General features: G+C 41.6%; 1 pseudogene; it reads left to right on the top strand.

Moving 5' to 3' along the window:
• The first annotated feature begins 5,697 nt into the window (after positions 1–5,697).
• LOC109573738 (serine/arginine-rich splicing factor 10 pseudogene) lies at positions 5,698–10,567 on the top strand (annotated as a pseudogene).
• The last annotated feature ends 2,460 nt before the right edge of the window (positions 10,568–13,027 follow it).

A 13,027-nucleotide genomic window follows, 5' to 3' on the forward strand; every position in this document is an offset into this window, starting at 1 on the left:
AGTTGCTGCAACATAGTATCAGAATGACACTGATGTAGTAGTATCAGTTGTAGTATCAATGTAGTATCAGTTGTTCAAAAAAAAGTTATAAGATTGAAAAAAACAAGAAAGTGTGACTTGAACTTAGGGGGTAAAAGCATTCCATGGACGCTGACCCTGAGTTGGCCCAAATGTTGGACTTAGAGGACAGAGACTCCAAAACAGCTCTTATAAATATGTTCAGATAACTAAAGGAAACCATGTTTAAAGAGTTAAATGGAAACATGATGACATTTATCCTACAAATACATAATCTGAATAAAGAGAGCGTATAAAAGAGAGCCAGGTACCAACTCTGGAGCTGAAAGGCACAATAACTGAAATGAAGAATGCTTTAGATGGACTCAGATGCTTTTGAACTGTGGTGTTGGAGAAGACTCTTGAGAGTCCCTTGGACTGCAAGGACATCCAACCAGTCCATTCTGAAGGAGATCAGCCCTGGGATTTCTTTGGAAGGAATGATGCTAAAGCTGAAACTCCAGTACTTTGGCCACCTCATGCGAAGAGTTGACTCATTGGAAAAGACTCTGATGCTGGGAGGGATTGGGGGCAGGAGGAGAAGGGGACGACAGAGGATGAGATGGCTGGATGGCATCACTGACTCGATGGACGTGAGTCTGAGTGAACTCCGGGAGTTGGTGATGGACAGGGAGGCCTGGCATGCTGTGATTCATGGGGTCGCAAAGAGTCAGACACAACTGAGCGACTGATCTGATCTGATCTGAGTAGCAGATTTGAGATGGCAGTCAAACTTGAGAAAGATCAGTAGAAATCATCCAATCTAAAGAGCAGAACAAAGGTGGAAGGCAAATTAAATTAAAAATCCTGTGTGCAGTTGCCCACAGGATATCAAGGATATCCACAGGATATGTCCACAGGATGTCCACAGGATATCAGGCTTTGGGAGTCCCAGAAGAACAGGAAAGAGAGAATGGGGTAGGAAAAAAGTATTTGAAGAAATAATCTCCTAATATCTCCAAATCTGATGAAAAATGTTGTATTAGTTTCCTATTGTTGCTGTAATAAGTTACCACAAACAGTAGCTTAAAACCCCACAAAGCTATTCTATTATGGTCTTGGTGGTCAGAAGTCCTAAAATCAACGTGTCAGCAGGCCATGTTCCTTGTGTAGGCTCTGGAAGACGGTCTGTCCACTGGCCTCCCCCCGTCTCCAGGCCACTGGCATCAGTTTGCCCAGGGCCTCCTCACATCACTTCAACCTCTTGTTGCTCAGCATCTGTCGTATCTACTCTATGACTCAACCATCCCCCCTCCCTGTGTGAGGACTCCTGTAATTATACTGGGCCAGATATATTCAGGATAATCTCCCCATCTCAAGGCCCTTAATTTCACTACATCTGAAAGTCCCTTTTACCTCATCAGTTGGGTAACATACTCATTGGTTCTGGAGGTCCGCATATGGAGTCCGCCCATCTTTGGGGTGAATTGTTCAGGTTACTATACACATTAATATACACATCCAAGAAGCCCACATTAAATATAAAGACACATATGGATGGAGAGTGAAGGGATAGAGAGAGCCATGCCAGCACTAATGAAATAGGAGTAGCTGTATTAATTTTAGAGAAGACTCCTGAGTAAGGACAGTGATCAGGAATAAAGAAGGACGTGGCATAATGATAAAGGGGTCAGTACTCCAAGATGACATGACATTCATGAATGTGTGTGTACGTAACATCAAAGCATCAAGCTACATGAGGCAAAAACCGATAGGACTCCAAAGAGAAATAGATGAATTAGCGTCACTGGAGACCTCAAATACCACTTACTGGAAATGGACAGATCCAGCAGGCAGAAAAGCAGTAAGGATGTCTTTGAACTCGATAGTATCATCAGTCACCTGAGTATCACTGACATCTGAGTCTGCTTCATCCCACAACAGTACATCATATATTCTTCTGAAGCTGGACCATGTTCTGGGCCATAAAAACACACCTTAACAGATTTAAAAGAATAGAAAACAGACTGTCTGCTCTGAGACCACAATGGGGCTAAAGTAGAAGTCAGTAACAGAAAGCTGGAAAATCCCCAAATACTTGCAGATGAAACAGTACATGTCTAAATAACACATGGCAACAAAGAAATCTTTAGAGAAACTTAACAATATTTTGAACTCAGGGAGCTCCCTGGCAGTCCAGTGGTTAGGCCTCGGTGCTTTTACTGCCGTGCCCCGGTTTCAGTCCCTGGTTGGGGAACTAAGATCTCACAGGTTGCACAGACTGGTGAAAAAAATTTGGGAGGGGGGAACTAAATAGAGATGAAAACACAGCTTATACACAACGTGGAGGAAGTAGTGAAAGCAGTGCTTAGACAGAACTGTATAGCATTGAATACACATATTAAACAAGAAGATCTGAATCAGCACTTTAAACTTCCACTTTAGGAAACTAGTGAAAGAGCAAATTAAATCCAAAGTAAGCAAAAAAAAAATTACAGAAACTCGAGTGGGCCTGGGACAGTCAGGTGACTTGCTCTGTACTAACCTGGTCTCAGGTACCATCGAAGGTCCAAATCAAGGCCCACCCACCTTGCTGCCCATGAAGATGCCACTGCCGCTTGACATTGGCGAGTTTGTTCCTCTTGATGTTCTATTTGGTGGTATTTTTTAGCTAGCTTTACTTTACGAGGTTGATACTTAGAGTGTAGCTAATTATTCACTTTTCTAACCTTATTTTAGCAAAGTTGAGCATGAAGGAGAAATTATAGAAACGCTCGAAGAGAAACACACAGCAAACTCCCATACACCCACCAGGTGTCAATCCCAGTGTCAAAGGCATCGGTATTTTGTTACACTGGGAGCAAAGGAACTTAAATCTTGCATTTCCTGGTTCATAAATTTGATTTTAAAATGTGTTTTGCTTTCACCTTATTCTGTGGCTAAGCTTATTAATGTTAACATGACCAGAAAAAATTTGTTATTTAACAGTATATATTGACTTTCTGGTTTAAATGCAGTTTAAAAAGATAGCCTTTTGTTGTTACATACTCTAACAATAAATGTGGTGAAAGCATAAAAGACATTTTTTATTTAAGGTTTTGTTTTGTTTTTTCTTTTAATATAAGCTCTGGACTTTGCCAAGTAATTTTTTCCAAGCCTGAAAAGGCTCTGAGTGAGAAATATGGGGGGAAATTGGTGTGGGGAAAAGTAAAGCTGCCCACAGTGTTTGTTGAGATAAACAGCTTGACTGATGGCCGCTGCAGCCCTGACCTTTGGCGACAGGGCTGTGTCCTTGGGGGGTGATTGGTGGGGTTCTGGAAATAGTGACAGGCCCGGCAAGGCTATTTTTAAGTGAAAGCTTAGCGCCTGGCTCTGGAAAACCCTCTCTGGTTACTCTGCTTCTAGTCCTTCCAGGATGGAGGGTCCTTTCCACATATTTTCTGGCATTAAAGTGAGGATGCTTCAAGTGGAAGCATTATAAAAACTGCCTCAGAGTAAAGGGCCTTTCATAGTTACATTTCACAATTATGTTTTCAGTTCTAAAAATAACTTGGAGTTGGAAATCAGAGTGAACCATCATCCTAAGTAAATTGTCTAAGAGAGAACAGTGGGGCAAGGCAAATCTATCCAAATCCATGAGGAAATTAATGTTAGAATTTTTAAATTATCTGATTTCAGGCATGAACCTACTTGAAATTAGATAGCATTTAATGTTTTATCCTTTATGAGTGACATACTTAAATATTTTTTATTGTAATAAAATATACATAATTTAAATTTACATCGTTAACCATTTTTAAAGGTATAGTTCAGAGGTGCTAAATACGTTCATAATGTACTACTATCCCCACCATCTATCTCCAGAATTCTTTTCGTCTTGTAAAATGGAAACTTTGTACCCATTAAAACACAGCTCCCCATTTCCTTCCCTGCCCCCAGCGCCGGGCAACCCCCAATTTTCTGCCCCTAAGGATTTGACGACTCTAAGTAGCTCATGTAAGTGGACTCATATAGCATTTGCTTTTGTGTCTGGCTTATTGCACTTAGCATAAACGTCTATAAGGTTCATCCGTGTTGTAGCATGTGTCAGAATTTGCTTCCTTTTCAAGCTGAATTGTGTGTATATATCCTGTTGTGTTCACATATCACGTTGCTTGGGTAGTCTCTGTGTTTTCTCTGTTGTGCATAATGCTGCTGTGAACATGGGGGCACAGGTATTTTTTCAAGACCCTGCTTTCAGTTCTTTTGCACGTGTATCCAGCAGTAGAATTGCTGGATCATATGATAATTCTATTTTTAATTGTTTTGAGGACGCTCCATAGTGTTTTTTTTTCAGTGGCAATACCATTTTACATTCTCACCCACGGTGCCTAAGGTTCTAATTTCTCCATATCCTCCCACTTTGCACTTTCTGGTTTTCTGCTAGTAGTCATTCTAATGGGTGTGAGGTTGTATCTCATTGTATTCATAGTTATTATTTGCATTTTACTAATGACTAGTGATATTAAGCATCTTTTCATATACTTACTGGCTGTTTTTATATCTTCTTTAGAGAAATGTCTATTCAAGTCCTTTGCCCATTTTTGAATCCGGTTGTTTTGTTTCAAAGTTTAGGAGTTCTCTATATTAGATATTTGCTCTCTTATCAGATATATGATTTGAAAATATTTTCTGCCACCCTGTGGGTTACCTTTTTACTCTGTGAATAGTGTCTTTTAATGCACAACACATACATTTTCATGAACCAGTGTATCTAGTTTTTCTTCTGTTAGCTCTGCCTTTGCAGTCTTATCCAGGAAATCATTACCAAGTGCAATGTAAAATCAGCTTTTGCCTGTTTTCTTCTAAGAAATATGCTTTAGGTCTTACATTGAGGTCTCTGATCCTTCTTGAGTTTATTTTTGTACAAGGGTCCAAATTTGAACTTTTGCATGTGGATATACAGGGTTGTTTTTTTTTTTTTTTAATTTAATTTTTTGTTTTTGGCTGTGCCACACAGCATGAAGAGGGCATGAGATTGAGCTTGTGCCGCCTGCAGTAGAAGCATGAGGTCTTAACCACTGGACCACCAGGGAAGTCCTTGGATATCCAGTTTTCTCAGCGTCATTTGCTTAAAGGACTGTCCTTTCCCCATTGAATTGTCTTGATAGCCCTATCAAAAATGATTTGCCCATATATGCAAAGGTTTATTTCTGAGCTCTCTATTCCATTGGTCTGTGTCTGTCTTTGTGCCAACACACTGCTTTGATTACTCTAGCTCTGTAGTAAGTTTTGATATTAGAAAGTGGTTCTTTCAGCTTTTTTGCTCTTTTCCAAGATTCTTTTGACTGTTCGGTTCCTTTGAGACTCCATGTGAATTCTGGGATGAGTTCTTCTTTTTCTGCAAAAGACACAATAGGGATTTTGATAGGGACTGAATTGAATCTGCAGATTGTTTTGATTAGGATTGGCATTTTAATAGTAATAAGTGCTCTACTTCATGCACACGGGGTATGTTTCCATTTACTTATGTCTTGTTTAATTTCTTTCAGCAATATATTATAGTTTTCATTGTATAAGTCTTCACCTCCCAATGTGTTCTTAAGTATTTCATTCTTTTAGTTGTTATAGTAAGTGAAATTGTTTTCGTAAATTTTTTCAGACTGTTCATTTTTCATATGTACAAATACAACTGATTTTGTGTGTGTGTGTTGACTTTGTGTCCTGCTGCTGAATTGATTTATTCTAACACATTTTATTTTACTTCAAATTTTTATGGATTTATTTGGCTGCACCAGGTCTTAGTTGTAGCCACGGGTTCTGGGAAACAAACTCACTCAGAAGGACAATGCAGATAGTGGAATGCAGTTTATTACACCGGCGGGCCCAAGGCAGAGTCTTCTCTTAGCCAAGGACCCCAACCAGTTTTTTTGAAAACCTTATATACCCTAAGTGTACGTGCTCAAACCCACCTCCCCAAATTCTCTGAAACTAGTCTGAACAAAGGAAAAGAAAGATACAATCAAAGTTAACCCCTTATTCGTTATTCGTATGCCTTAAACCTGTGATTCGTATGCCTTAAGCCTAGGTAGTTAACAGAGGACAATTATCAATAGGCCTGTGGTCATACCCTAATAAGCATAATAGAATCTATGATTCTATTTGGTTACACAGATAATTAGGGTATTCTTTTAGGCGATGGAGAGTCTAGGTACAAGCCCTGGGGCTCTTCCATCGGGGAGGGGGGTCTGGTTTTCCAGTTGGTATGTCGTTTCCATAGATATCGGGCATATAGCTCAAAGTCCACAGTCTGGCCCAAGATGGAGTCCTGCTTTCAAGATAGAGCCTGTTCTGTCTGTTTCCTCCTTCAGCAAGTGGGACTTTTTAGTTGCAACATGTAGGAAGATGACGCAGTAGAAGGACGTGCACTCCTCTTCTCCTGCGAAAACTCAAAATTACAACTCACTGCTGAACACCCATTGACAGGAAAATGTTGGATTCCACCAAAAAAAGATATTTCTCATCCATGGGCAAAGGAGAAGCCCCAAGAAGACGGTAGAAGGAGTGAAATCACGTTTAGAATCAAACCCCATACTCACCAGAGACGTTTGGAGGTCTCAAACAAAAAACCTTGTGTGCACCAGGACCCAGAGACCCCACAGAGACTGAGCCAGACCTGCCTCTGAGTGTCTCCTACGGAGGCATGGGTCAGCAGTGGCCTGTCGCGGGGACAGGGCCTCTGGCTGCAGCAGACCTGGGAGGCACTGCGTGTGACATAAATCCTTTTGGAGGAGGTGGCCATTAGCTGCACCATAGAGCCACTGAGCAGATGACCCACAAACTGGAGAACAATTATATGAAAGAAGTTCTTGCACTGTTGTGAAAGTTCTAGGACACACAACAGATTCCCCAACCTATGGATTGGGCAAAGGGACTGAGTACCCCCAGGGAATTTGACTTTGGAGGCAGTGGGATTTGATGACAGAACTTTCACAGGACTGGGGAAACACTCTTGGAGGGCATAAACAAAACCTTGTGCACACCAGGACCCAGGAGAAAGGAGCAGTGACCCACAAGAGACTGAGCCAGACTTGCCTGTGAGCATCCAGGAGTCTCCGGCAGAGGCGTGGGTCAGCAGTGGCCTGCCATGGGGTCAGGGGCACTGACTACAACAGTGCTGGCGTAAGTCCTTTTGACCCCTACCATGCTTGGCCTCAGACCAAACAACAGGAAAGGAACACAGCCCCTCGCATCAACAGAAAATTGGATTAAAGATTTATTGAGCATGGCCCCACCCATCACAACAAGACCCAGATTCCCCCACAGCTAGTCCCTCCCATCAGGAAGCTTCCACAAGCCTCTTATCCTTATCCATCAGAGGGCAGATAGAATGAAAACCATAATCACAGAAAACTAACCAGACTCATCACATGGACCACAGCCTTGTCTAACTCAATGAAACTATGAGCCATGCCCTGTAGGGCCACCCAAGACAGACGGGTCATGGTGGAGAGTTCTGACAAAACGTAGTCCACTGGAGAAGGGAATGGCAAACCACTTCAGCATTCTTGCCTTGAGAATCCCATGAACAGTATGAAAAGGCAAAAAGATGACACTGAAAGATGACCTCCCCAGGTTGGTAGGTGCCCAGTATGCTACTGGAAAAGAGTGGAGAAATAGCTCCAGAAGAAATGAAGAGGCTGAGCCAAAGTGGAAACACCACCCAGTCGTGGATGTATCTGGTGGTGAAAGTAAAGTCTGATGCTGTAAAGAACAATATTGCATAGGAACCTGGAATGTTAGGTCCATGAATCAAGGTAAATTGGAAGTCACACGGGAGATGGCAAGAGTAAACATCAACATTTTAGGAATCAGTGAACTAGAATGGACTGGAATGGGTGAATTAAATTCAGATGACCATTATATCTACTACTGTGGGCAAGAATCCCTTAGAAGAAATGGAGTAGCCCTCATAGTCAACAAGAGAGTCTGAAATGCAGTACTTGGGTGCAGTCTCAAAAATGACAGAATGGGCTGTAGTGGAGCCCTCTGGCTGTGTGTGTGTCTGTGGAGGATCCGGCGCCGAAGCTGCGGACGGTTTGCTGAGCCCGTTAGTGTCCCTGCGGAGACTCAACGCCGGCGTCATGTCCTGGTACCTGCGCCCCCCCAACACGTCTCTCTTCGTGAGGAACGTGGCCGACGATACCAGGTCTGAAGATTTACGTCGGGAATTTGGTCGTTATGGTCCTATAGTTGATGTGTATGTTCCACTTGATTTCTACACTCGCCGTCCAAGAGGATTTGCATATGTTCAATTTGAGGATGTTCGTGATGCTGAAGATGCTTTACATAATTTGGACAGAAAGTGGGTTTGTGGACGCCAAATTGAAATACAGTTTGCACAGGGGGATCGAAAGACTCCAAATCAGATGAAAGCCAAGGAAGGGAGGAATGTGTATAGTTCTTCGCGCTATGATGATTATGACAGATACAGACGTTCTAGAAGCCAAAGTTATGACAGAAGAAGATCCAGGAGTCGCTCCTTCGATTACAACTATAGAAGATCTTATAGTCCTAGAAACAGTAGACCGACTGGAAGACCACGGCGTAGCAGAAGCCATTCCGACAATGATAGATTCAAACACCGAAATCGATCTTTTTCAAGATCTAAATCCAATTCAAGATCACGGTCCAAGTCCCAGCCCAAGAAAGAAATGAAGGCTAAATCACGTTCTAGGTCTGCATCTCACACCAAAACTAGAGGCACCTCTAAAACAGATTCCAAAACACATTATAAGTCTGGCTCAAGATATGAAAAGGAATCAAGGAAAAAAGAACCACCTAGATCCAAATCTCAGTCAAGATCACAGTCTAGGTCTAGGTCAAAATCTAGGTCAAGGTCTTGGACTAGTCCTAAGTCCAGTGGCCACTGATAGTATAAACCATGATATTTTTAGGCATGTATCATTCATTTACTCATAGTTTGGTTTACTTAAATTATCAGGAATACAATGTTGCAATGATGCTTAAAAAACACTTGTCAGTTTTCCCTGTACCAGGCAATGGTTATAATTAAAATGATATGCTGTTGAGAAGCCACTCTTAAGAGTCCAGTTTGTTTAATGTTATGGGCAGCTACCAATTCGTGGTGTCTCTGTATATTTTTGTAAAGATTCTCATTTGTTATGCTTGAAGTATTGGTGAAAAGATGTTGGTTGACCATAATTTGCAACATTGTCTTATTAAAAATAAACTTTCATATCCATATTTGGTAGAACTGTTAACCTAGAAATGTAGCTTGCTAATAAGATAGAATGAAAAAAAGTGAAGTTGTAGCCACAGTAAACATTGACGACCAGACACATTTAGGTTCAGGGTGGACCTTTTTGTCTTGTCCAGATGTCTAGGCCCGTGATGATAGTTTATGGCACAGTGTGGAGTAGTTCTTCTGTTAACCCCCACTGTCTTGGAACATGACAAGTGGGTTAAGTAGCATTTCCAGGCAGATTGTTTGAAACAAGGAGCCTTCACTTTCCTGGTTTCTATGAAGATTTGGAACCATACAAACGTCGGAAAAACTCACCTTAAAATTTGGGCAGGTTGATGGTGGCAGAAATAATTTTAAGGGGAAAAGAAAGCTCTTATGTAGTTACTTTAAGGAGCGTTGTTGACCATAATATTGCATAGTTTTCTTACTGCTGTTAAAAGCAAGTAAAGTGTTTCAAAGGAGGATTTGTTTGTGAATGTGCATAGTGTAAGAGGACTGAATTTTGATGCTTAAAGCACTTGGTGTGTGCATTTGTATCAAAATGTGCCCATCTCTTTATGAAGGAAGCTTGTTCTTCACACCTCAGTTTAACATGAGGCAAGTTAAAAAACAACACTCCCATTCTAAGTGATTCTCTGGTGCCATGAGATTTAAAATAACTTTGGAAAAAATTAATTTCAAGAAAGTCACATCTCTTTGAGTTTATGATTGATTATCAGTATAGTACCTGATAAAAACAAGAGAATAATACCCTACTCTTTATAAAAATTTCTAACATCTCTCTGTGATATCATGTGGGGGCAATAAAAAGTGACTTGATATGTCCAGTTTCATTTCAGAGTAAAAGCTAGCATCTTTAAAATTTTAGATTGCTTGCTTACAGGCATAAGTAAGAAATGTTGTGGGGAAACTATGCCTTTTAGAGGATTACTTTTTTCAGTTTCGGTTTTAGAGATCTAGGCCTTGCCTGTAAAGAACAAAAGGTGGTTTTTAAATACTGTTTGTGGAATGTGTTTCAAGGATTGATTCTAGAACCTTTGTATATTTGATAGTATTTCTAACTCATTTCTTTACTGTTTGCAGTTAATGTTCATGTTCTGCTATGCAATCATTTATATGCACGTTTCTTTAATTTTTTTAGATTTTCCTGGATGTATAGTTTAAACAAAAAGTCTATTTAAAACTGTAGCAGTAGTTCGCAGTTCTAGCAAAGAGGAAAGTTGTGGGGTTAAACTTTGTATTTTCTTTCTTATAGAAGCTTCTAAAAAGGTATTTTTATATGTTCTTTTTAACAAATATTGTGTACAACCTTTAAAACATCAATGTTTGGATCAAAACAAGACCCAGCTTATTTTCTGCTTGCTGTAAATTAAGCAAACATGCTATAATAAAAACAAAATGAAGGAAAAAAAAAATGACAGAATGATCCCTGTTAATTTCCAAGACAAACCATTCAATATCACAGTAATCCAAGTCTATGCCCCAACCACTGATGCTGAAGAAGCTGAAGTTGAATGGTTCTATGATGACCTACAAGACCTAGAACTCACACCAGAGCAGCAAGTTAAGAGATACCTGGAGTAACAGGCAAATTTGGCCTTGGAGTACAATACGAAGCAGGGCAAGTCTAACAGAGTTTTGCCAAGAGGATGCACTGATCATAGCAAACACCCTCTTCCAACAACACAAGAGATGACTCTACACGTGAACAATGCTTTGGCCACCTGATGTGAAGAACTGACTCATTGGAAAAGATCCTGATGCTGGGAAAGATTGAAGGCAGGAGGAGAAGGGGACGACAGAGGATGAGATGGTTGGATGGTATCACCAACTCGATGGACATGAGTTTGAGTAAGCTCCGGGAGTTGGTGAGGGACAGGGAAGCCTGGCGTGCTACAGTCCATATGGTCACAGAGTCAGACACAACTGAGCGAGTGAACTGATGTAGGATCTAGCTCCCTGAACAGGAGTCGAATCCGGGCTCCCTGCATTGGGAGCATGGAGTCTTAGCCACTGGACCACCAGGGAAGCCTAACACATTTTAAAACACATTTTTTGTGTGTGTGTGTTATAGTCCTTAGGGTTTTCCACAAACAAGATCATATCGTCTGCAAACAAATAATTTTACTTCATCCTTTCCAATTTAGATGTCTTTTCTTTCTTTCTCCTGCCTAATTGCTCTGGCTAGAATTTTCAGTCTGTGTTGAATAGAGGTGGTGAAAGTCAGCATCCTTGCTTTGTTCCTGATCTTAGAAGAGAAGCTTTCATTCTTTTATCATTGAGTCCGATGTTTGATGGAGGTTTATTAGTATATGACTCTTAATTGTGTTAGTAGTTTCCTTCTATTCCTATTTGTTGAGTGCTTGCATCATGAAACAGTGTTAAATTTTATCAGATGCTTATTTCTTAATCAGATGCTTTTTCTGCATCAACTGAGACAATCATATGTTTTTCTTTCCTTCAGTTGATGTGGTGTATTTACCTTCATATGTTGAGCCAATCTTGCATCCCAGGAACAAACCCCACGTGGTTGGGATGTATAATCCTTTTACTATACTGCTAAATTCAGTTTGTTAGGGTTTTTTTGTTGAGAATTTTTGTGTCACTGTTCAAAAGGGATATTGGTCTGTAGTTTTCTTACAGTGTTTTTTCTTGCTGGTCTCATGGAATGAGTTAGAAAGTGTTCTCTCCTAAAACTCGGGAGTTGCAGCTGGCAGCTGCCCTGGGGTGGGCTGTGTGCTGTGTGGCCAGCATGCCTGTTTGGGTGGTTTTGACTTTGAATCAAAGCTTCAGGTGAGGCTTGTCCACTAGACAGGCTACCTTATCACAAGTCTAGTCATTTAACTTTTGTTTCTTTTTTTATCGTCAGTCTGTCTGTCTGGGCTGTGAGCTCCATGAGGTCAGAACCTGTGTCTCACGGGTCCATCGCCCTACAGCCCTGGTCCGCCCAGCTCCTGGTGCAAATGGCAGCCGATATGCCATTGATGAATGGGTGGGCCAGAGCCATCCTGGAGCTGAGCTGAGAGGCTCTGCATGTGACATGTGGATGGAAAATAGAGAGCTTAGTCTTTTTGCTGAACGCCCTTCAAGATGGCTGCCTGTGTGAAGTTCCTGTCCGAAATCCTCCCTGGAAGTGCTTTTTTTCAGTCACTTTATGAGTCAGCAGGACATTAGCGTTTACAGAGTGCTGCCCACGTTGTTTCTCATTGGAATAGTCAGCCCCATTTTGTAAGTTAGCACAAGTTAGTTGCAGAGAGTAAATCTGCTCGCGTGTCAGGGACACAACAGGTGACCTTGAACTCCCCTCCCCAGCGCCAGCTTGGTACTTTTTCTGCTTTACCACTGCAATGACTGCCTCCTGTGGTTTCTTTTGGGGTGATGGTACAGGTCTGGTGTGTGTTCTAGGAAGAGGGCAAGGTCACGTGGGCATCTTCTAGTAATACTAAATTCATTTTATAAAGCACATTGGAAACCAAAATTGTTTTTAGTGACATGGTGTCTGGGCAGTTTCGTTCAGTGTGGTTTTTAAAAACCGAAGGCAGACTTTGGCCCGTAATGAACAGTTAGCCTCCAGCATCCTGTGCTTGTGTCGGCCGTTCCCCCCTGCAGGGTCTGGAGCTGTGTCTGGCATCCCTCTTGCCACCTTCCCTGCCAGGCTGTGGGCAGTCGGTGCTCAGCGTCTTACTGCAGAGCAGTGCCCGCTTCAGCATGGTTGCTTTTCCAGGACGGAACGCCCCGGAGCTGGTCTGAAATACACTCAGGCCTTCCTCTTGGTTCTGTCTT

This window comes from Bos indicus, chromosome 19 (assembly GCF_029378745.1).
Source record: "Bos indicus isolate NIAB-ARS_2022 breed Sahiwal x Tharparkar chromosome 19, NIAB-ARS_B.indTharparkar_mat_pri_1.0, whole genome shotgun sequence".
NCBI lineage: Eukaryota > Metazoa > Chordata > Mammalia > Artiodactyla > Bovidae > Bos > Bos indicus.